The sequence below is a fragment of the Pipistrellus kuhlii genome, unplaced genomic scaffold (assembly GCF_014108245.1).
Source record: "Pipistrellus kuhlii isolate mPipKuh1 unplaced genomic scaffold, mPipKuh1.p scaffold_m20_p_24, whole genome shotgun sequence".
Taxonomy (NCBI): Eukaryota; Metazoa; Chordata; class Mammalia; order Chiroptera; family Vespertilionidae; genus Pipistrellus; species Pipistrellus kuhlii.
The window spans coordinates 1414006-1438322 of NW_023425523.1; the positions used below are offsets into that span (position 1 = coordinate 1414006).

Genomic DNA, 24317 nt, shown 5'->3' on the forward strand with positions numbered 1-24317 from the left:
AATTAATTTATTTAAGATCTATGGGTATATATGTATATATATATACTTCTGTTTTTACCTTGATTTTTAAATTCAGCCAAATTGAGGCAATTATTCTCTTTAACACATACTTACATATACTTTTACATTAAAAATCTTGAAAATTACCATAATGTAGTCCAAATCATTTGAGTTCTGAATAACAGGTCCTTTCTACATAAATCAAAACCAGCCTCTTGAGGCCTTTGTTTTATCTTTTCACTTTTCTGCAGTGTCTTTTCATGAAGGGAATTTCTTAGTTTTACGAGGCCCTACTTTTTACTGCTTAACTCTTTGCTTAGTGCTCTTTGTGGCCTTTGTGTGAAAGCTCCGACTTCCTCAAAGTTATGAATATTATTTTTCCTATTTTTTTTTCACCAATCTTTATTATTTTACATTCCACATTTGGATGTGCAATCCATCTGGGAATACATATCTGTACATGGTGTGAGTTAGGAAATCATATTGAATTGATCAATTCAATCATTACTATTTATTGAAAAACAAAAAAAACACACATCATATCCCCCATTGTAATTCAAAATCATCTTTTTCCATAAAGTCAGTCACAGCACATAAGGGGTTTGTTTCCAGCGTCCCTACTGGCTGACTGCTCGATTTCATATACTTGTGCCAGTACCACACTATTTAAAATACTTATAGCCATAATAACTTAAAACTCCCACAAACAAATATGAAAAAACTCAATGGGGCGTGAGCAAAAGACTATATAAATACTACATAAAAGGGACTACCACATACACGATTAAAAACCAAGCAAACATGCTCACTGCCATTAGTCACGAGGACAATGCCAATTCAAACAATGAGATGCTGCTACACATGTTGGCAATGACTTAAGATGAAAACGGTCGGTTGCACAAAGGGTGCTCCTTTTAGTATAAAAAGCAACTGCCGCACTGCTGCTGGGACCGGAAGTTGTTGCGACCACTTGGTAAAAGCGATTCAGCAGCCCTTTTCAAAGCTGAACATTCCCACCCAGGAAAGCAACAAATGTGCACCGTGTCCACCTCGAACCAGAAGGGCGACAGGACCATTATTCAAAGGAGCCCCAAACTGGACGCAATCACACGCACCTCAAGGTGGGAGGCATAAAGAATGACATGGTAATGCAGTGGAAAACTTCATGGCAATAAGACTGAGCAAGCAGTGGCTATAGGCAGTTACACGGGTGCACCGCACAGCCATGGTGCTGAGCACAGAGTGGTACAGAGCAAACTTACTCCGTTTACATGGAGCTCAAAAATAGGCAGCTACAGTGAACCATGCAAAAGTGAAAATAAGAAAAACAATTCCATTTATGAGCATAAAGTAAAGAGTAGAATACTTCCAAATAAATTTAAAACAGAAGCATAAGACTTGTGCACTCAAAAGAATAACACATCACCTAAAATTTTTAAAAGATGAAAATAAATGGAAAGATATCCCATGTTCATGGATGAGAAGACATGATATTGTTAAAATCTTACCACTTTCTAAATCAATCTGAAGAAATGAAAGCAATTCCTGTCAAAATCCCAGGACTTCCATGTTTTATTTTTATAAATTTTGACAAGATGCTCTTAAAACTCACATGAAATTACAAGGACCCAAAATAGTCAAAATATTCTTTACGAAACAGAAGCGCAAATTTGAAGAACTCCTATTTCCTGATTTAGAGCAACATACAACTGCATAAATATTTGTGCACAAATGTTCAAATTAGGATTTTTCAAAAAGGAAAAAAATCCAAAAATCAATCAAATAATAAATGAATATACAGAAGGGATATCTATTTTATTTATTTTATTAGGGGAGTTCTGATTCATGCTACAACATGGATGAGACTTGAAAACACAATGCCAAGTGCAAAAGCCAGAAACAAAAGGTCACACTGTCTGATTGCATTTCTATGAAATGTCCAGTCCAGGCAAGTCCTTAGAGACCAAAAGATTAGTGGTTGCCACAGGGTAATGTGGTTACATTTCAGAGAGAGTAAGGTGTTCTGGAATTAGTGATGACCCAGGCACAACTCTGTGAACATACTGGAAAAAACGGAATCAGACTCTTTTAAAAGAGTGAACTTCATGGACTGAGAATCATATCTCACTAAAGCTGTTACTGAAGAATAGGCAAAGCTAATCAAGGCGATGGAAACTGGTAGATGACGGCTGCAGGAGGCATGAGCGGGTCTGCAGGATACCCTTTAATTCACTGAGTGAAAATGCAGGCAACTAAATGCTCAAGATGTGTTTACTTTGCTGTGTCATCATACGGCAGTAAAAAGTTCTCAGATGAGAGTTTGAATTCTGGTTAAAAAATCATAATGCAGTCACGTGTCACTGTGGTTAAAATTAAAGAATACATATAAGAAATTCAAAGTATCAAAGACTTAATAAATGTTAGCTCCCAGCCAACATTGATGAAATAAGACTTTATTATTTATTAAAAGTCTGCACCAGAGATCCAGTTCTGTAATGAAGTCTCACTTACCCTGATTAAACTTTGACACTTTACTAATTAAAATTATGAACTTTCTTTATACATAGTGACTCGTTTTAAAGAATGACATTTAGACAATTATAAATGCAAAGACGAGTAAATTATTTGGGCTGAAAATGAATCAACGGCTTAAAAAAGTCATATGAAAAGAATATTCTTTGACTGGGATTATTCATTCCAAGTCATTTTCCATTGAGTTCAGGTTGTTTTCATAAAATGTACTCAAAGGATCGAATATTATCTATGGCAGAGACAGTACTCAAATTCAGAGTTTCTGATTCTAAATCTCATTCTTTTAATTCCCCCAATTTAGCCATTAACAGAAAACAATGTGTAATTTCTCTGAGGCAGATTATATGTACTGACTCTGCATCCAGGTTTGCCACAAGCCCAACCCCAGCAATTCACATGTCTCTCTGCTGCCTCACATTTAAGTCTTTTTTAAATTTTATTTTCTTGTTTAAAGTATTACAAATAGTAATACATGTGTCTTTTTTACCCCACTGAACTCCCCCTGGCCTCCCCTACTCCCCAGCACATGCTCTCACCACCCCCATAGGTTGTGCTTAGATGCAGGCACACACGTCCTTCCGTTGATCTCTTATCCTGTCCCCAACCCTCCCTTGCCTTCTCGCTGTAGTTTGACAGTCTGTTCAATGCTTCTTTGCCTCTGTATCTATTTTTGTTCATTAGTTCATAACGTTCTTTATATCCCACAAATGCATGTGATCTGCCATTTGACCCAGTAATATCACATTTAAATCTTCAAGCGGGAGGCGGCACAGCCTTTATGGATTTCCACTTGGAAAACAACACCTACCTTTAATTTGATGCTTCCTCACAGATGGTTTATAACTCAGATGAGGGAACAGATATTTCTATTTAATTGCTACGGGCAGATTTTTAATAAAGCTACAATTCTGGATACATACACAGTGCGTGTGTGTGTGTGTGTGTGTGTGTGTGTGTGTGTAGATAAAATCTTAGCTGGATGGACTCATTTAATAGAAATAAATCTGCCCCTTGACAAGATGTTCTCGTTTTGTATGGCTGGCCTTTTAAGAAAACCTTAGAAATGTTGCATTTATCATGTATTAACAAAACCATATAGCACTATATATCTGAATCTCTTTACTTAAAAACAATTGTTTTGAGTTAGAATACTGTCTTTAAGACCCATAATGCTATTATAAATGTGAGATATAAACGTTAACTCCAGTGGAATGGCCTGATAATTACACTATTGTAATTAAGAGAGAATTTTAAGATCTCAGTTTAGCCATTTAAAGTTACTCCTAGACTACAGCAACCATGCCCGTAGCAAAAGGAAGTCAGGGATAAGCAATATTTAAGGCCTCCCGCCATCACATCGGACACAGCAGCTCAGAATCCAGAGCAAGCCCAGATGGAGTCCACGAAACCTCATGTCATTCCAGCGTCCATGTTGGAAATCCCTTGGGAAAAACTGTGTCATAAAATGTCATAAGCAAAAATTTTAAAAAACAATATTTCTTATAAGTTATAAATCTTTCCAAAAAATGAATGCTCGTCAGATCTGTTGTTTGGGGTAAAGGTCCCATTACCATAAAATCCATGTGTAGACAACTTGGAAAAACAACTTTTGAAGACATTTGACTCTCTCGGGTTTATATTTTTTAAACGCTTTCAGGATCTCAAAAGGTTCCAGATGTTACCACAAAAAAAAAAAAAAAAAAAAAAGAAGAAGAAATGCATTTGCCTCCTTTTATTTGTGGTGGAGTGAGAGCATAAAGAATGACCCGTATAGGTTTTGGTTTATCTGTTTTTCCTTTGGCCCTGAAATCCCTCATCACCTTCCTCCTCTCGCTACCTGCAGTGTAATTTCAACTTTTTCTTGGATCTACAGCTGCAGGGGGACGCGTTCAAAAAAGACATAAAAGAAGAGTCTGCCAACAAGAGTCTGCTCAGCCTCCAATGGGTGCCAACAGGAGTCCCCAGGACCGGGTGCAGAAAAGAGAGAAGCTTTCTTCTGATGAACAGTTAGCAAAACAGCTGAAGTTGCACTCCTCTGAGGAGAAAGGGTGGCCCGCCCTGGTCCCTGATTGGACCATTTCTATGCAAATGAGGAATCCAAATTGGCAGTCTGATTGGCCCAAAAAGCACTGTCCTGATTGGTGGGAATGGTGCATTCAGATGAGTTGCTATGGCGCTACTCCTCTTGGTTAGTAAAGATGCAAATGAGACTATAGCTCTGCAGCTCTCATTGGATGGGGCAGATCTCAGCTCATTGGTTGAAACAGGATTCCAGGAAGGCCTTTAAAAGGCAGGCTCAGCAGGGGAAGAGTACACCCCGTGTGATGCTCCGGAATATGCACAGAATCTACTGTTCCCACAAAACAGTAAAGGAAGGAAGGAAGCCGTGCAAGCATGTGAAAGGTCAAACTGTTACCGTGACCGGAATTACCTCTGTGTCCCAACATGGAAATCAAATATAAGATTTTTAAAAACACATGTTTTCCTATAATAATATATGATGGTATCAAGGCTATACAGGGGTCAAAATAAAATTCAGAAAAAAATGTTAGTCTTTTACCACAAGGAGATTAATATCCCAAGCAACTGACACCTTCATCTGCTCATCCGTTAATAAAATTAGGGATCCGACCCGTTGGAGGAGAGGCTAATGGACTCACTGTCGTGTGCACAATCAGTAACACGTCCCTAACATCTGGGATAACTACATGTCCTATCAAAAGTCTGTTCTCAATCTGGTTCATGTGAGAAATGACAGACTCATTTTTAAGTAACAAATGTCACAAGATACTATTCATTGTAGGGGATTCTCTATATTAGCGGAGGGCAGTCCCAGAAGACAATTTCAGGCATACGTAGGACACAGGAGAGTTCTTTCCAGGATATGGAAAACCACCAAGCGAGTCTAACAATGTCACCTGTCCACGGCGTGACCTGCACTTCCTACGTTTCAGCAGCTCCTAACGTCCTCTGATGAGGATAACTGCAGAGGCCAGGCGGTGCGTGCATTTCGTAGAAAAGAAGGGGACAGCAGAGGGCTGAGGAGGGGGGGAAGGGACAGAGAGGGGATCAACTACTCCCATTAGCAAGCTCCAGAAAAAATCCTGATTAGTCATCAACCTGAGAAGCGGACCTCTCGGAGCAAGCCAGCCGGGGCACACAGAAAAACAAGCACATGAGAGGCACCAAATCTGTGTGCACCAGATAATCCATTTGCTCAGCATGGAAAGCCACCCCGCCTCAATCAGCTGGAGACCCGCGTTGGCGACGGTGGCCAGCGCTCCCGTGGCCTGGCGTGGAGGGATGGACCGCCGGGAAGCGGCCACCACGGAGGGCGTCCTTTCCGAGGAGCCTCCCGCATCGAATCTGCGCGGGAAGCACAGAGAGCCCGACCTTCCCAATGAGGACATGGGCCAGGGCGGCAGGGACTCGCCCAGGGGCAGGTAGCAAGGAAGGGACAAAGCAGGGACCCGGACCCCGTCTCCATCTCCCAGAGACCGCTTCGAAGAGAAAAGCGAAGAGAGTGAACATGATCCAGCTCTGAGGAGGTCCTCTTCTAGGTGTGGCTCATTAAACTTCTCTGTGTATTTATTTATTTTTAAAAAATATTTCTTATTGATTTCAGAGTGGAAGGGAGAGAGAGAGAGAGAGAGAGAGAGAGAGGAGAGAGAGAGAGAGAAGCATCAATGATGAGAGAGAATCATGAACCCCCTGCCTCCTGCACGCCCCCCAATAGGGATCGGGCCTGTGTCCTGACCGGGAATCGAGCCGTGACCTCCTGGTTCATAGTCCACACCGTCCACCGACCGACACCGGCCGGGCTGATCGTTAAACGTAGACACCAGACTGGAGAGAGAACCGCTTACTCGTACAGTGGGGCACGACCCCTTGCGGAATCTGTCTCCTTTCTCTCCAGATGTGCCGAGAGAAACAAGGAATCCAACCTACCCGTGTTTAAGCCAAATTAATGCCCATAAATATTTTGCATGCAACAGCCTTTCCCGGGGCCTGTGACACCACCGTGACAAATATAATGAGCAATTAAATCCCCGAGGGCTCCGGGTTTGGCAGCAATTAAAGCAGGAACGAGGACGCAGGCCTCACAAAGCACGGGCCTGGGTGGCCTGCCGCCAAACGAAGCCCCGCGGGCTGAGGGGGGCGCAGGCTTCGGCTGGGATGGGCTGATAGTGTTTCATCTCTGTCTGTGTTACGGACTGTATGAAAGTACAATAACACCAACGCGCGGAAGATCAACAGCATCCTGGAAACCAAACAGCCCATTAGGAGATCTCTGGTCGCCGAGAAATGTAAATAAGATCAGACACCACGGCATGACGAATCCACCGCCCGGCGGCAGAGGCCGGGCTGGATGGAGCGGGAGGGAGCGGAGACGTCAGCCGCTCACATTATTAAATGAGAAGAACGATGACTCCCCTACGACTCCATTTTCCAGGGCTGCGTTTCTCTCTGTGAAACCATCACAGTAACGAGAGCTAACCAGATTGGGTCTAAGCTTTAAACAACTAATTAGAATTTTAAAAATCAGGAAACCGATTTTTAATAGATGAGAAAACTCAGTTCCCTATCATCCAAGTCACAGAGCGTTAATGGCACAGCCACGAGGCCTGAAGTCTCTACATTATTTAATAGCAAAACCTCGGATCAATAGACTAAATTTCAGAAAGAAATTTTTTCTTAAACATCTCCTCTATGCTTGGCAGCGCCCTGAACACACAAGCAGGGGCACCAGGTGAGAGAGACCAGGCCCCGAGCGGACTGCAATCGGGTGAGAAGAGAGGGGTTCGCTCTGGAGCAGAGGTGTCTGGGGGTTTGTCACCTCTGACCGAGGCTTCAGAGTGAGTCCGCACGTTTCAGCTGAAGGAAAACAAAGGCCTGAGACAGCGGCATTGGCTCGGCCTCGGAGCTCGGCGTGATGCCGATGCGGGCTACTTCCGGGGCTGATTCTAAGTGAGACCTGGTGTTGTCAGCAGAATCAGGTGAAATACTGCCTGGAAACCTCTGGGTGCCCTGGACAGACAGAGGTTCGCAGTAAGTGGTGGAAGGAGAGGAAAGAGAGGAAGGAGAAGCGTGTCCAGTGAACTTCACCGTAGTCCTGGCCGGTCCAATTTTACGGCGGGAGGTAGAAAAGGTGCATTTTCCCTGTTTTCCTGGTGATACCGTATTTTTCGGACCATAAGACGCACTTTTTTCCCCCAGAAGTGGGGGGGAAAAGTCCCTGCGTCTTATGGTCCAAATATAGCCTACACATATACTTTAAAAAAAAAGTTTTTTTACTTGCCCGGCTCTGTGTGGTCTCTGTGTGCTTGCCCGTCTCTAAAATGGTTCTAAATGCTGCTGTTTACTTTACAGGGTTGACTACATGTGTTTATGACTGTGATGTTGGGTTTTAATGCACATAAAATATTTTAGGACACTATTTGTTTCAGAATCTTTTTTTCTTCATTTCCCTTCTCTAAAAACTGGTGCGTCTTATGGTCCGAAAAATACGGTACTTATCCTAGCTACTAAAAGGGTAATATGCAAACTAACCGTCTCTCTGTCACAAAGATGGCAGCGCCCATAGCCACTCGATGGTGGTGCCCAGTCCATGAGCCCTGCTGGAGTCTCCCAGTCCCAGGGGGGTGGCCACTGAGAGTGGGCAGTGTGAGCCGCATGGCAGAATGCTCGCCTCGTCGCCACGACAACGAGGCAAGCATTCCACGACCAGCCACGGGCGGGCCTCTGGGCTGCGGAGAGCCTCCGGGCAGTGGGCACAGGGCGGACAGGCCCGCAGAGAGCTACTGGCGCACGGATTTGTGCACAGGGCTACCAGCGATAATAAAGTAAAATAAACACAGTATTTATGAAAAACTATTTTTGACATTTGGTCCACAAGATCCCTACAAGAATACAATGAAAATCATGATCCTTTTCTCTTAAAAAAATTAAATACTTTAGCCGAGACCGGTTTGGCTCAATGGATAGAGCGTCGGCTTGGGGACTGAAGGGACCCGGGTTCGATTCCGGTCAAGGGCATGTACCTTGGTTGCGGGCATATCCCCAGTAGGGGGTGTGCAAGAGGCAGCTGATCGATGACTCTCTCTCATCGATGTTTCTAGCTCTCTATCTCTCTCCCTTCCTCTCTGTACAAAATCAATAAAAATATATATTTTTAAAAAATTAAATACTTTAAAAATACGTATGCATATATATACAGTGTCCCCCCCGAAACATACACACACTTTGAATAATTACAAAGGCAGTATTCACTAATATGTAACAGGAATCAGCTCTCACAGTGTGCATTCAGTTTTCAAAATGCCCTGCATGTGCAATATGCCACGTATAATTTCCAGAGGCCACAGGTTCCCCTGAAACGCACCCATGGCGATGTGTCTCTATGCGCCCCCATTTCATCTCAGGAAGGGTGACTGCAATGGGCCTAGACTACGAGGAGATGCAAGTTACAAATACCACCAGCTGCCCCGCCTGGAGAAGCAAGGGCCCAACCGTCCCATTGTGCTGGCGTTTGATAATGATGTTCAAGTTCAAATAACTAATAAAAGCAGGATGTGAACGTCAACCCTTTTGCCAAGCTAGAAATGGAAGCCATTCATTCACTCACTCATCCATTCATTCAATATTTATTGAGAATCCATCTAGTAGGTACCAGATGCTACGCTGTTGCAGGGAATAAACACCAAGGCTTAAAAACCAAAACCAAAAATACTCTTCTTTTTTTAAAAAAAATACAGTTTCAATGCAACAAGGTGATTGATATTAGGCAAGCACACCCCCGTCCAGTGGGAGAATCATAGCCACATATTAATCATGCATTAATGATCATTTCAAATTTGCAGCGCATTATATTCTGAAGGACCCACAGGGAATTATCACCATGGAGGCAATTATAAATTCACATTTTTGAAATGGGAGAAATTTAAGTAAAATAGCACACTCCAAGTTATACTAACACAAGTCTGAGAAGACAGAATATTGATTAGTTTAATGGTTTTCTTTAGGCGATGAGACAGTTGAAAAAAGATGATGCCAGTGCCTCTACTTCTCATGTAGTTAGAAATCCCTCAGGCTGAAGTTCCTCTAAAGATTGAATGCGTCTGCCCAGCCAGCGTGGCTCAGTGGGTGGGTGTCGACCTATAAACCAGGTCTGGGTTCTATTCCCCGTGAGGACACATGTCCAAGCTGAGGGATCAGCCCCCAGTGTGTGGCCTGCAGGAGGCAGCCAATCAATGACTCTCTCTCATCACTGATATTTCTATCTTTCTCTCCCTCTCCACTCCCCTCTGAAATCGATAAAAATACATTTTTTAAAAAAAGAATGAATGAGTCCATTCGGTGAAATGTTATATTTCAATTTTGGCCCCTGAAAGATGCCTCTGTCCCACTGAAGGTCTTTCCAAGTCAAGGAAGAAATTACAAGATTCTGGTTTTTTAAATTCCAGATGATCATTCTAATACCAACAGATGACTTCCAGTTCTAAACAAGAGATTCATATTTCAATAGATAATTGCTTTTCCCTTCAGTATGTCTTAACCAGCCTAATCCTTTCAGGGAACATTAAGACGTAATCATATTTAGCTAATGTCATTTTGCTAATGGCGGCCAGCTTACAATCTGGCCCTGTCTCAGAGAGTCATGGGAGTCGGGGTGAAATGGGACGTAATGCAGGAGAGGAAACAGAGATGTGGAGACAGGAACTCGGCTTCAAGCTCCAGCTTTGTAGCTGAACTGCTTATGTGTTCTCACCTTGTCCACCTGCAACTATTCCCGCATAGAACAAGACATTGACGAAGAAGGTAAAAGTAATGCCCACCCCCCTCCAGCATGCTGTCGGAAGGGAAAAGTAAGTGAGATTACAGATGTGAAAACATACTCAAAACTAAAAGGCACTTTCCCGACATTCCTATACATTCAGATGGACAGAATAAACCTCAAAGGTCAACGTCTAAATAAAAATGTATTAGAGTTCTAGTTATCTGGAAATATTTTAAGACTTTAACCCCATTTGTGGCTAGAATTATGTAATATTTTAATACTCCCCCAAGGTAAGCAGGGTATAAAATAAAATAAAAATATTCTGCAGCTTTCTATTAATCCATACATCCACGGAAGACCAACACATTCAAGATTCCCCCCCTTTTTTTTTAATGTTTTTATTTATTTCAGAGAGAGGAAAGAGAGAGTTGGAAACATCAGTGATGAGAGAGAATCATTGAGCCACTACCTCTTGCATGCCTCCTTCTGGAGATGGAGCCTGCGAGCTGGGCCTGCGCCCTTGACCAGGAATCAAACTGTGACCTCCTGGTTTGTGGGTTGATGCTCAACCACTGAGCCACGCCAACCAGGCAAGACTGTTTACTTTCTCATCTGAGTATCTTTTTCAAAGTGACCGCCGGCCCTTTACACAGTGTGTAGCGGTGTTTGATGGAGCCCGCCTGGTGTACAGTGTCAGTGATGGAACAAATGCTGGGCAGCACTGTGTACCCAACGCAAATCTCTGCCCCAGCCTCACCGTTTGGCTTTTGGAAGTCATCACCGCCTGCTGATTCCTGCAATCATGCCCAGGGGACGGCTTTCCGAGGGCAATTGAAATGATGAGGATCTGCCTCACCTGCGGAAGTCTGCTCACCTGCATGCTCATGGTGCTCTGATCAGCCTCCCTGCCGACCAGCCTCCCTCCTGGGCCTCTCTCCTGCAAACCTCCCTCCGCCTGTCCTCAGGGCCTCCGCTCCTGCTGTTCCCTCTGCTGGAAACGTCCTTCCCCCCAATATTAGCGGGGCTTGCTCCCTCATCTTCTTCAGGTCTCTGCTTGACTGCCACTTCTTTAGAAACATCTTCCCTGCCCGGCCAGTGTGGCTCAGTGGTTGAGCATGAATCCATGAACCAAGGTGTCTGTCACTGGTTGTATTCCCAGTTGGGGCACATCCCCGGGTTGCGGGCTTGATCCCCAGTGGGGGGCGTGCAGGAGGCAGCCGATCCATGATGCTCTCTCATCACAGATGTTTCTCTCTCCCCCTCTCCCTTCCTCTAAGAAATCAATAAAAATACATTTAAAAACAATAATTGAAAGCTGGCTATATATTTCCTTTGACCTCAGTTCTCTTATTTGGAATTAACTCCCTGCACTCACAGCAAAGAGCGTCCCTTCAGACAGGAAGGAGGGATTTAGCAGATGGATACTGAGGGCTAGCAATCCCTAGTCATCACCGATTCTAACCGCACTTGGCAGACAAAATGCAACGCCGGCTTCCCCAGAAGCACCCAAATTCAGAAACTACTTTTGTTTCTGAAGAAAAACAACATGCCCACGGCTTCCCAACATGCAGTACGGGATGTGTGGTACCAGCTAGACACGCAAAAAGAAAAACTAACCTAGCATTTCCCATCGTTTATCTTTAAAAGCACATGTGTGTTTTAAATTTGCAAGCAAACATTAATAGAACCATTTACATTCCTGGGCTCCGTTAAAATTCAGGAAAGTAATCATTTTGTCATAAAAGATAAAGGCTGCTAACATCTTTTGGTTTTTGAAGAAATGAAGGCTTTTCTGTGACAGTGACTTCCATAAATGCGTATCGAGAGAGAGAAGCCGGCAGAGACGTCTGCATTGCTAACCACTGTCTGTCAGTCTGTTTTTAATAATTTTTCTCTGGCATGTAATCCTCTTTAATTAGATTCCACGCTGTTGTTTCAAGACACCATAAACCGGCGTCTCCTGCACCAGCTGCTGGAGCAGGAGTTACTGTCTAAGTGATATTCACAATGAGCACGCCGAAGGTTTACAATTATACCCTTGCTAATAAATTGTGCTATTTTCCCCAACAATTTTAAGTGCTAATTTTCAGAAGGCATTTTAAAATTAGCTAAAAATTCTGTCAAGAGATTTACAAAAACGGGGAGCATGGAGATACTTGTGTCACAGTGCGTGGACTGCACCTCTGATTGTGTGCATAAATCAGGCAGTGTCAGCTGCGGTTTCTCCCTTAATAAGGATCCTCTCGGCAATATATTTCAGCCTAAGCCCCCAGTATGATGTTTGTTTCTGGTTCCTAAAACACTCGACAGTTATTTCAAAAGTTCAGAACTAATGAAATGAGTCCTGATCCCCAGAATAATTAGTGATCATCAGTCCCAAAATTTTAAGAATCAGTAATAAGCAGAGTAACCATGGAAGGTATAAATTCACCCTTCATCCTGAAGCACTAAACACTTCCATGTGATCGTGGATTTTTACAAAACATTGACGACATCGAAGTCTCACACAGCAGACAGTAGACACACAGATGTATAGATGCGAACAGATCTCTAAGACGTATAGATACATTTATGTCAACACCAGAGGTACATGAAACACAAAATCTGTGTTTGAAATGTGCATCGAACGTGTTACCATCTGCCAGTCCACGATTTCTTTCTTCCTGATAAAAATACGACCTTCATTTCAGAAGGCAGGAGCCAAAAAATAAATTCTCTCCCTTCCTTCCAATCATCATAAATTACAAGTGTGTTTTGATTTTCTCCGGTTAAACAGAGGAGAACAGAAGATGAAACGCTGAGATAAGCTCAACATCCTAATAAAAGCCGAAGTCTGAGACAGGGACCTTATTTTTTTAATTAAGTTTATTGGGGGTGGCCGTGGTTGCCAAGATTACGTAACGTTTCAGGTGTACAGTTCCGTGACCCGTCACCTGTGTGCGCCATGGTGAGGCCACCACCCAGAAAGCAGACGGTGGCCCTGGAGGGAGTGTGCACCAGGAAGCTGGTGGCCTGGTGTGCCTGTCACTCCATCAGGCTCGTTAGAAACCGCAGGCAACAATTCCAGTTCTCCGGTGCTGGTGCGGTCACTGGTAGAAACGTCTGGAAGGCAGGAAGGGAAGCGGCCAGACAGATAAAAAGAAGGGGTGCGTTTTCTTGGCTGATGAGCTTCTGACAGATGTTCCGGGGGAAGTTTCACTATTTGTCCGTCGGCTATACCTGACAGTCCCAGTTCCTTATTTACGGAGCACTGTGATCTCTGGAAACCCCCGGTGGGAAGCTGTGCGCGTGCAGTAACTGGTGAGCAGGGACGTGGTTATCATTGCCGAGTGGACAGTGTCCGCTCTGCCGCACAGACAGGAACTGGCTGCTGGCACGGAGGGAGCGGAGGAGCCGGGCTTTCTGCAAAGGCAGTTTGTAGCCTTAGAAACCAGGCTCCTTTCCTCACGGTGAGACCGACCGACAGGCAGGTCTCTCTCCTGCAGAAGACACACCACCGGGCCAACGTCCTTAGCAACGTGGGTCTCTCCTTTCGCAGTCCGCGCCCCGATGGGAAGAAAGAAACCACTGGAAATTCCGCCGATGACAAGGGAAACTGCATTTTCCAGTTTCATTTTTATTTCATTTCAAACTTTATTTAATAACTGCACCATGAGTAACCTTGTTAAACTGGAAAATATGCCAAGTTACATAACAAGGGATAGCCCGATGCCCAGCCCAACATCTTCTGTATGCCGGCCACTTACCCACAATTATGGCCCTTCCAGTTTTCCATGCTCACACAAACCATGCTTTATTGTTGTTTTACTGTGTATGCGTGTGCGTGTGCATGTGTGTGTGTGTGTGTGTGTGTGTAGTTGTTTTTTCCTATGAGGTTCACTTTTTAAAAAATGTTTTCACCTGTATTCCATTTTTCTTTAATTTTTTTATTGATTTCAGAGAGGAAGGGAGAGGAAGAGAGTGATAGAAACATCCGAATCACTGATCAGCTGCCTCATGCCCGTCCCCCACTGGGGATCAAGCCCACCAGACTTGACCTGGTCTGGGGGAGGGGGAGGTGTGGGTCTCCACTTCCTGTTTTGTTCCCTTTACATCCTCCCACATGGACCTGTGGCCAGAAAACGCTGCTTTGCTGGGCTCCTTGGCACAAGGGCATTGTTCTTTGGCGTCAGCAGTGCATTAAGGGCTGTGATGGGCTAGGGCTGTGGTCAGCAAACGGCGGCTCCAGAGCCACAGGGGGCTCTTTGGCCCCTTGAGTGTGGCTCTTCCATAAAATGCCACGGCCTGGACAAGTCTATGTTGAAGAAGTGGCAGTAGAAGAAGTTTAAGTTTAAAAAATGTGGCTCCCAAAAGAAATTACAGTCGTTGTGCTGTTGGTGTTTGGCTCTGTGGACGGATGAGTTTGCCGACCGCTGGCCTAAGCCTCGCCCGCTTTGCGCTTCAGTCCTAGGCCACTGGGAATGCGTATGTGCCAACGTCGCTTTTTGTCTTTAAGTATTAGACAGTGTCCGATGAGAGTACGACGAAGCCACGTTCACAAATGATGCCAAACCCCTGGAGGAAGGAGTCCGGGTGGCCCTGCGCCCCTCCTCCCCCCACCTGGCCTGACCCTCCCTCCAGGAGCCACAGCCGCTTCCCACCCTGGGCCCGTGTCCAGGCGCTGCTGCTGTTGTTCTTGATGGGTTTCAGTGACAGGACAGTCAACATTTTATTTTCTGAAAAGTTTGAAGTACCAACAACTATACTTTTAGAGCTTCCTCATGGCACAGACAGGATGGGTATGGTTTTCTGTGCCTCACTCCACTGCGGGAGAGCGGTGGCCCGGCCATTTTCCTTGGCGAAGGGCAGGTGATGCGGTGTCAGAGGTTAAAAACGGGTTAAACCGACTAGAAGGCGTGGCTCCCTAACTGAGTGATGTGGAAACCTGGTCTACTTAGGTCTCACAAGATCAGCACGATTCGTTCAAAAATAAAATAAAATAAATTGTAAGGAAAACAGTATATTTACAGCCAGTCCATGCCCAAAATGCTGCGACGAAAATGAAATTTGAAAATTGAATGAAGAGCGTTGATTATGTAGATTGCGAGGCTCAGATAATTTCCATGTGATGAAAATTACAGTATCAGTTCTTAAATTAATGGCAAGATCAGTCATCCCGATTCCCAGCGCCGGGCCCTTTATGAGATTATCACCGAGACAAGAGAAGATTGACCACAAGATTAGCGACCCTTTCATCCCTTCATAAAGCACAAGTGGCTTCGCTTGTCACCAGCAAATACGCTGATCAAAATGCCCCTCCACACGGCCGGGACCGCGGCGGCCGGCTCTCCGAGGCCCGGAGCCTGTCTGGCGGTCGGAGCGCTCAGGAGCAGAGGCCGAGAGCTTCGGCCTGTGCCCCTCAGGGCTCTGCAGTCTCCGGGGCGAAGGATACGAGGGACAGACAAAATGTTGCTGAGCCCGGCCTGTGTGGCTCAGTGGCTCAGCACTGACCCATGAACCAGGAGGTCACGGTTCGATTCCCGGTCAGGGCACAGGCCCAGGCTGCAGGCTCCAGCCCCATGGCGGGCATGCAGGAGGCAGCCGATCCATGATTCTCTCTCACTGATGTTTCTGTCTCTTGCCCCCTCTCCCTTCCTCTCTGAAATAAAAAAATATATATATTTGTAAATGTTGCTGAGACAAATATGTGACATAAATACTTCATTTAAGCCAGTCTCCTGCCCCGATGGGCTCATGGCCACAGCGTCCCCCCCGGCCGCCCGAAAGCGGCAGCCAGCAGAAAAGGTTGCTGGCATTTTAATATTAAAATGAGCACAGCTGCTCCTCAGCTGACTTACATGTGTGCTACTTGTTGGTCCTGTTAGCTGTTAATTTTATCAAACCGGAGCCCACACCCCACAAGAGAAGGGCAGTGCCCGTGCCTGACCCACACTGGGGTGTCAGTGAGGGACCAAACACTGCAGTGCATGGAGGCTGCAACATTTGCATAAATAGGGAAATTAAGCGAAGAGAAACTTCATTGCTAGCCATCTTCCCTGGCCCGGCCCCATCTGGTGTGCAGTAGCTTGTTGGTGCCATTCTCACCGACGGACTGGCCTCACGGGGCCAGCGAGAGGCAGATGTTAACTCCTTTAGATAATCATGAGCAGTACATAACGCCACGCATTTCTTACGTAATTAGAAAGTAATATTTCTATTCAGTATATTAAAAGAGTTGGATTTGAAAGCTGGTAGCTACCTTGCCATCTCGTTAGAGTAAAGTTGGTGGCGGTCATCAACGGAAGGGCAGGTCTGAAACCCAACTGCCAAGGGCCTCGTTCAATTTGCAAAGAGAAACGTTCTTCCAGAGCTTAATTTTCAGGTGACATTTCTTACGTTTTTTCTATTGTGGTAAAATATGTACAACCCAAAATGTAACATCAACCATTTTTTATGGAATTTTCAAGGAAAATTATACTACCCTGCAATTCAAGGTCATTTCTTCTCTCGCTGATACATTATTTTTATCAGAAGACATCTATAGGATATATTTGAATAGTCCAAATATCTTCATACTGTGAGCATCCCATACAGGTAACATACATGTATATCACATACGCATATATACATATATCCCGCAATTCAGGAACTTGTGTTGTGATGCTCTACTAAACACGACTATTAAGACTGTTAGCTTTCCTTCTTACTAATTTCTCTAAGTTGTTATCAAATGATCAGGAGTGGAGGTATGAGCATCGAAGTAGCTTAAATGTTGGCCCTGCTGCCGCCGTCCGCTCGCTGGGCCATTGAACTGGAGGGGCCTCGAGAGCGCGGTGAGTGTGGAGCTGAACGGACACTACCGTCTCTGATGGAGGGTGAAGTGAAAATCTATGTTGTTTAACAGGCTTCAGAGAGGAAAACGCAACAGGAAATTCACAGCCTCTCAAGGAGTTAACGCCGTCACTCCCGGGCGAGGCTCAGCTCCCACCCAAAGCCCCGCGCTCCACCGAGATGCTCAGTCCACCCGGCCGCCCCGGCTTCCCCCGGCCGCCGCTGGCCTCCCCCCGGCCGCCCCCGGCCTCCCTCCCCCCGGCCTCCCCTCAGCCGCCCCCGGCCTCCCTCCCCCGGGCCACCCCCGGCCTCCCTCCCCCCGGCCGCCCGGAGCTGGCCAGCAGCCAGTGGCCCTCTTCGCTGAGGACCCTTCATCCTCAATAACGGTTCGTGGCTCCCCCTCCGCTGGGCTCCAGGCCCACAGCCCAGGCCTCCCGGCTCATCGCCCGCCTGTTCCTCGCTCTCCACGCACCGTGTCCCTCAGGCCTCCGCTGTGGTCTCCCGGCCCCTCCGTCCACAGCCCCCGCAGGACCCCTGCTCTGTCCTTTCACCGGTCTGACCCACACCGCACCGCACCCTCCGGTTCCTACAGCCGGTCTGACCCACCCCGCACTGATCCTGGTTCCTACAGCCCGTCTGACCCACCCCGCACCCTCCGGTTCCTACAGCCGGTCTGACCCACCCCGCACTGATCCTGGTTCCTACAGCCGGTCTGACCCACACCGCACCGCACCCTCCCGGTTCCTACAGCCGGTCTGACCCACACCGCACCCTCCCGGTTCCTACAGCAGCAGCAGCTCCCGGCCCTATCCCCGTGTCCTTAGGAAGTCAGCGACCTTCTCACGCCAAGAACATGGGTGTGATGGCGGGAATGGTTTGCTGTAGAGGGCCGCCTGGGAAGGCACATGGGCATTTCTTTTATTATCCTCAGCTGAGCTCAGGGCGATAGGCAGAGCCACACCCTGGGAACATGCTTCCCCAATGAGGCTGGACATGTTGTCAGCTTGGCCTTCCTATCAGCCCAGGTGTCGGCGGGGGAGGGTCTAGATATGTAAATCCAGTCAAGCACCAGGAATGCTCTGGCCTACTCAGGAATGCAAATCAGCTCCTTTGATCCTAAGTTTTGGTGATACTTCCATGTACTTGGGGTATAAAATACATGTGCTGCCAGGGCTCAGGGTCATCTCAACTGCCTCTCCGTTAGAGAGAATGGCGTCCCACATGGCTTCCAGCTTGCTTCTATTTATGCTTCTTTTCTTTTTCCTTTCCTTCCTTTCCTTTCCTTTCCTTTCCTTTCCTTTCCTTTCTCTTTCTCTTTCTCTCTTTCTCTTTCTTTCTTTCTTTCTTTCTTTCTTTCTTTCTTTCTTTCTTTCTTTCTTTCTTTCTTCCCTCCCTCCCTCCCTCCCTCCCTCCCTCCCTCCCTCCTTCCTTCCTTCCTTCCTTCCTTCCAGGAACCACAAAATACGTGGGGGACAGAGTGACAGCTGAAAACTAACAATCCGATCACTGCAAAAAAAAACATCAAGTCAGGATTCAAACAAAAACTAACTCTATTTGTTTATTTCTTAAGTAGAGAGAAGGTGTAGCATTAATAATGAAGATAAAGAATAAAACTGTAAAAAAATTTAGGCGATTTGTAACATAACTTTCCTTTATACATCTATGCAGCTTGTTGAAATATTCAAAATTACTCTTAAAAGAGATCTTTCTTACTATCTAAAGAGATGTTAAGCACCAGCGTGTCCTAACAAAAAGACGAAGGGATTTTTAGACAGGAAGTGAAAGCCTGCTACATTTATCAGCCATGTGAACGAACCTGGCTCCATATTTTAACTCTGGTATTTATGGACTGTGTAGAGAAGTCAGTTAATAAAATGTAGTATTATATACCTACAGAACCAAAATATAGTGCATGACTTATTAGTCCAGAAATAATAAAAATCTCAGCAACTATAAAGCAAGCATAGACGCGATGAGGGTGAGGGTAGGGCCTAAGTCAGTATCCAAATACAAGTCCAAATATCCCAATTAAATGTAAATGTAAAATAGTTAAAGTTCTCTATTAAAAGACAAAGATCCTCCAAATTGAAAAATCACAGAATGATAAGACATACTTCTATATCACATGACAATTTAAAAATAAAAGAACTGGCCAGGCAGATGCAAAGGCCAAGATTGTTTTAGATTGATAAATGGCAAAATCCCCCCAAAAAAGGTAAAACTGTAGGAAACTGAGATTGTAGAAAAGATAGCATTTAAAATATTTTTAGTCGGTACGATGGGGAAGTCTCCTATATCTCTCTGTTTAACAACGAGAAAATATCATTTCTGTTTAGAAACATATTAAAGATGGTGACTATTCTCTTAAAATGTCATATTGAGTAAAAGCAATAAAATAAGTCAAAACAGCCCATCCTTTAAGAGAATATGAAAGTGCCACTATAGGAGAGATAAGAAGTTGGACTGTGAAATGCAATTACATTTTCTGTTTATTAGGGCAGCAAATATACTAAAAGGAGTTTCCTTTATGTGTATGTAGCATGTAAATATCAACATCGATATTAAATGAACGTATAAATATGCATGTGTATTATACACATTTAAATTGCCTATTTAAAAAATACTAACATAAATCTATATTATGTGAAATGACTAATTTATACAATTATCCTTAATTGGACATGAATCAGTGTTACTCTTGTCATCGTTATAAAAGAGAAACTGTCACGTAACTCACAGCAAGAAGCATGTCCCCTTGGTGTGTGTCACCGTTAGTCAGCGTCTCCGATGTTTGTGTGGGAGCCGCTCAAATGAAAACCCGAGTTTTCAGAGGAAACAATAAGGAGAGATTAAAGGCTCTTCCATGCACTAGGAGACTGTGACTCATGTTTCCAGATATGTGAAATGAAATGATTCCCTTTCTGACTTATAACTAATAACTGAAGGTCAGAGAGAAGGCAGAGATTACTCACACACGTTCAGAAAATAACCTAACATGTGTAACTAACTATGTGCAAGGCCCTCACAACACCCACTGTGCAACTCCAGGTATTAGACGTGTAAATGATCATGTGACTGTGAAACAAAAAGCATTCAACGAACATGTAGTATGATGCGATTACATGGAACATGTACATGTTATTGTATGTGAACAAAATGAGGTTCAGACAGTAAGATACAAGCTATAATCCCATTTTTAATAAAAATACGGAAGCACAGACTAAGACTGAAGCAGCACACTTGGAAGTGTTGGTGGCTCAGTGGAAGGATTTTTTTGTCTATTAATTTCCTAAAAATCTCTGAGCCTCCGTAGGTCCTTCCATAGCTCAGTCCCACTGAATGCTCGCTCTGCGCGGGCAGCATGGGCCTTTTCCTCGGAGGGGGAACTGAGGACCAGGGCTCCACACCTCCCCATGGCTTCCCGAGTGGAAGCTGACAGACCTTGGGACCAGGACGTGAGCCACACCCGAAGCGTCCACAGATGAGCGCTGAATCATCGCCCTGGTCTTCCCGCCTGGGCCAGCTCCCTGAGGAAGGCAAGGCCCAGATGGACTGAGGACTGCCGAGCTCGGAGCGGATCGCCCGTTCAGCTCGGGCCCCCGGTGCACAGGCACAGCAGGCCCCGGGCGGCACTGGTCCCTCAGCCGGGTGAGCGCACGCCTTTGCCCCGGACTCTGAATGGTTGACTTTCCCGTAACAAACCCAGAGGACCACGTGGGCCATGTCCTGCCCGAGGAGCCAGTGACCGGGGAGAATTACAGACGTCACGGCTGCTAATAACCGAATTAGGTGAGCAAACAGGCCTGGGGAGCGGGAGAGCGAACGCACGCGGCCGAGGGTGTGATGGAGAGAAAGGAAAAGGAGGCGTGGGGCGGGAGGTCTAAGGGGCCCCTGCAGAGCGTCTCCCTGTGGCAGCCAGCGCTGCGGGCGCTGCTAGGTATCTGATTAAAGTCACGCAATTACTGCGGGGCTGGAAGACTCCTGTGTGCGCCCACAAACGGCAAGATGCAGGCTGAGGTCCCGCTTTCCGCTGCCCCTCCACCTGAAATCTGGGTCTGAATGTGGGGAGGACATGAAGATGTGCTTAGCCACACTCTTAGTTAGGAAAATGGAGCCAAGCCCCTTTGTTATAATAGGACATTATTCACGCCAGCAATGCTTCTTAACGAACTATTTTGTGCTTTCATTCAACAGTCCTTTTATTTCATATAAATTATTTAACATAAATGATTTTCGCAGCAGAATCTGATTTTAAATCTCTAAAAAGAATCAACGCCAGATAGCAGAGAAACTGAACAGGAGGAAACAGGAGATGAGGAACCGTATGAGGGGTCTAGGCAACCAGGAGAGAGAAGAAATAATGGGATCATGACGGGAGGGGAGGGTAAGTACCAGGAATATCATCCATAGAATTAAGAATCCCATTTTCCCCCCAACTTAATTTCATCATGCAAATTGCCTACTAAAAGCCATCAGGCTGGGTGATTTTTGTATTTCATTGTTTATAACTATAACTCCACCATCTGTTCTTCTATAAATGATATATTAAAAATCAAATCAGTGATGATTTTTTAAATACATGTCTTTTTTTAGACTATATCTCCCATGATTCCTTACCAGTCTGCTAATGAAAGGGAAAAGTGCATTGTCCTCTTTTTTTAAAAATAGCCCGTGTAATAAAACAGAACAACTCACTTTGTGGAAAACAGCGCAGAATAGAACCCTGACATCTTTTCCAAGTGAAGTCTATCACTGTTTTGTCATTTTAAAAGCAACACCCTGGAGCTTTGGGGAGAAAGGAGTGAATGTGCGACAAAATAAATAAAATCACAGGCATATCATTCATTCCGATTTGGTGCACAGAGTAGCAAGTGCTCAAAAAAATCGAGTATCTGGCGGGCCGGTGTGGCTCAGTGGTTGAGCACTGACCTATGAACCAAGTTTGATTCCTGGTCGGGACATATACCCAGGTTGTGGGCTCTGTCCCCAGTGGGGTGCGTGCAGGAGGCAGCCACCCGATGGCGTTTCTCTCTCATTGATGTGTCTATCTCTCTATCCCTCCCCGTCCTCCCTAAAAATTAATGAAAACATAATTTTTAAAACTCTAGTATCTTGCCCTCACTGGTTTGGCTCGGTGAATAGAACACCGCCTGCGGCCCAGAGGGTTCGGGTTCGATTCTGGTCCAGGGCACAGGCCTGGCCGTAGGCTCGATCCCCACTAGGGGGCGTGCAGGAGGCAACCCATCCGTGATTCTCTCTCATCGATGATGTTTTTCTCTCTCCCCCTCCCTCTCATGCAGTATGTGTCTATCATTTAAAAAATGATAAAATAAAAAAGTATGTGTCTATCATTTAAAAAATATATATTATCTGTTTCTTTCCATCTCTCTCCTCTACCTCTTCTCTCCTCTGCTTCCCCCCCCCTCACACACACGCACATACACACACACTCTCTCTCTCACACACACGCTCTCACGCTGTATTTTTTTAAATCTCTAAATTCTAGCACATAGCCAAGAAAATGCTTTCCTCATGAGGTGGCACACACATCCCTGGATGAAATAAGCAGAATGAAGAGTTTACGACATAGCGCACAGCTGGCGCCGCCCTCGTGGCTGTGTCTGGGACTGTCACCTGTGTGACCCTCAGCCCATCTCTTTGTGCTCCCCTCACCGCTACTCTTAGCCATTCGGCACTGGAATTGGTTCCAGCCTTCAGTCCATCGGCTCCCTCCTCTTAACCCTTCCCCATTCTGCTGTCCACTCCAGTGGGGCAGATTCCTCTTCTCTTTCTCGCCCTCCGTCTCTTGTATTTCACCTTTAATTCTGTTTCCCAGAAGGAAAAGGATTCACTCCTGACTCCAGGTGTGGCTCTCGGGCTGGCTCTTCTGACAGCGGCTGCAGGGACTGAACTGAATGGCGTGTGGATGATGGCAAATGGCTAGGGCAAGACGAGTGTGTGGTCCTCCCTGCCATTTGTCACGATGGCCGGCACACAGTAGGTCTTCCGTTCCTGTTTGGTCCTCAGGGAGACTGTACGAGTCACATTTCAAGCCAATGTTTCTCCTCTGCACGTCTCCCAACATGGGGGCTGACTTCTCTCCAGCAGGGCCGGCCCGTCCAGAGGGCGTGAAGGGACACAGGCCTCCTTCAGAGGCTCCCCCTGCAGGAGGGCGTGTTCCCAGCCCTGAGCGGACGCCCAGAGGTGTTCAGGGGCATGCTTCCGAGTCCACACCTCAGAGCAGACGGTGGGAGCCAGTGGACGATTCCAGGCGCTGAGGACTAACTCGGGTTGTGCTCTGTGTTCTTAGGGAACCTGATCTCACCCCTAATTCTCCTTTGGAATCCAGGACCAGGCTGTAAGACCACGGCCAGAATGCCTCCCCTTGGGCAGCGTGTCAGCAGGTAAGGTAAATATTGGTTAAGCCTCAGCATTCATCTGACGGAAGACCCCACCCAATTTCAAAAGGACAAAGTCTGAACCTGTCTATATGGGGGGAGGTTTTGGGCTTAGAATCCTCATTCTATTTCAAGCTATGCTTTCATTTACTTACTAGAGGCCCGGTGCACGAAATTCATGCAAGGGCGTGGCTCTCACAGCCTCGGCTTCGTCCGGGAGGTCATAGGCATGGTTGCTCTGTTCTACTAATTAGCTTAGTAGCTCTTTATTATATAGGATTTTTTTTTAATGTGTGCTCCTACTAAGCATCAAGTGTTTACAACAAATTAGCTAAAATTCTTGAAAACCTGCTAACAGTGGGCTGCCTTGACTTGCCTCCCTTTTTATCTTCAGCTGGGATGTTTTCTGATTTATACCATACTTTTGGTCTTAAAAAATTAGTCATGGAGATCTGAGTGCAAAAATACTTATTAATCAGGACAGTTCAGCATCTTGAGAAATGGCAAAAACAAACAGCAGCGAGGAGCACCTGCCTAAGAGATCTGGAAATCACTGCTCTGTGCCTCATTAACCAGCATAAACACATGTGCCCGTTTAATCCCCCGCTGCATTCGGAGTCTCCAATTAGCCCGGGGATGGATTTGAACTGCCAGGGGAAGACGTTCCAGAGGGAACATCTCAGAACCGCCTTCTGCAGGCTCTCAGGGCTCAGACGCCTGCCCGCTAAGAAGAGCCTGCGCTCTGACTTGGGAACGCTGCATGTGTGTCTACAGATCACGTCAGGCTACTTTTGTTGCGA

At 45.7% G+C, this 24317-nt stretch overlaps 1 protein-coding gene across 2 annotated transcripts in view; it reads right to left on the reverse strand.

Moving 5' to 3' along the window:
- Positions 1-24317, reverse strand: part of DPYD (dihydropyrimidine dehydrogenase) — a 319614-nt gene that overhangs the window by 271243 nt on the left and 24054 nt on the right. The gene's annotated exons all lie outside the window — the stretch shown is intronic.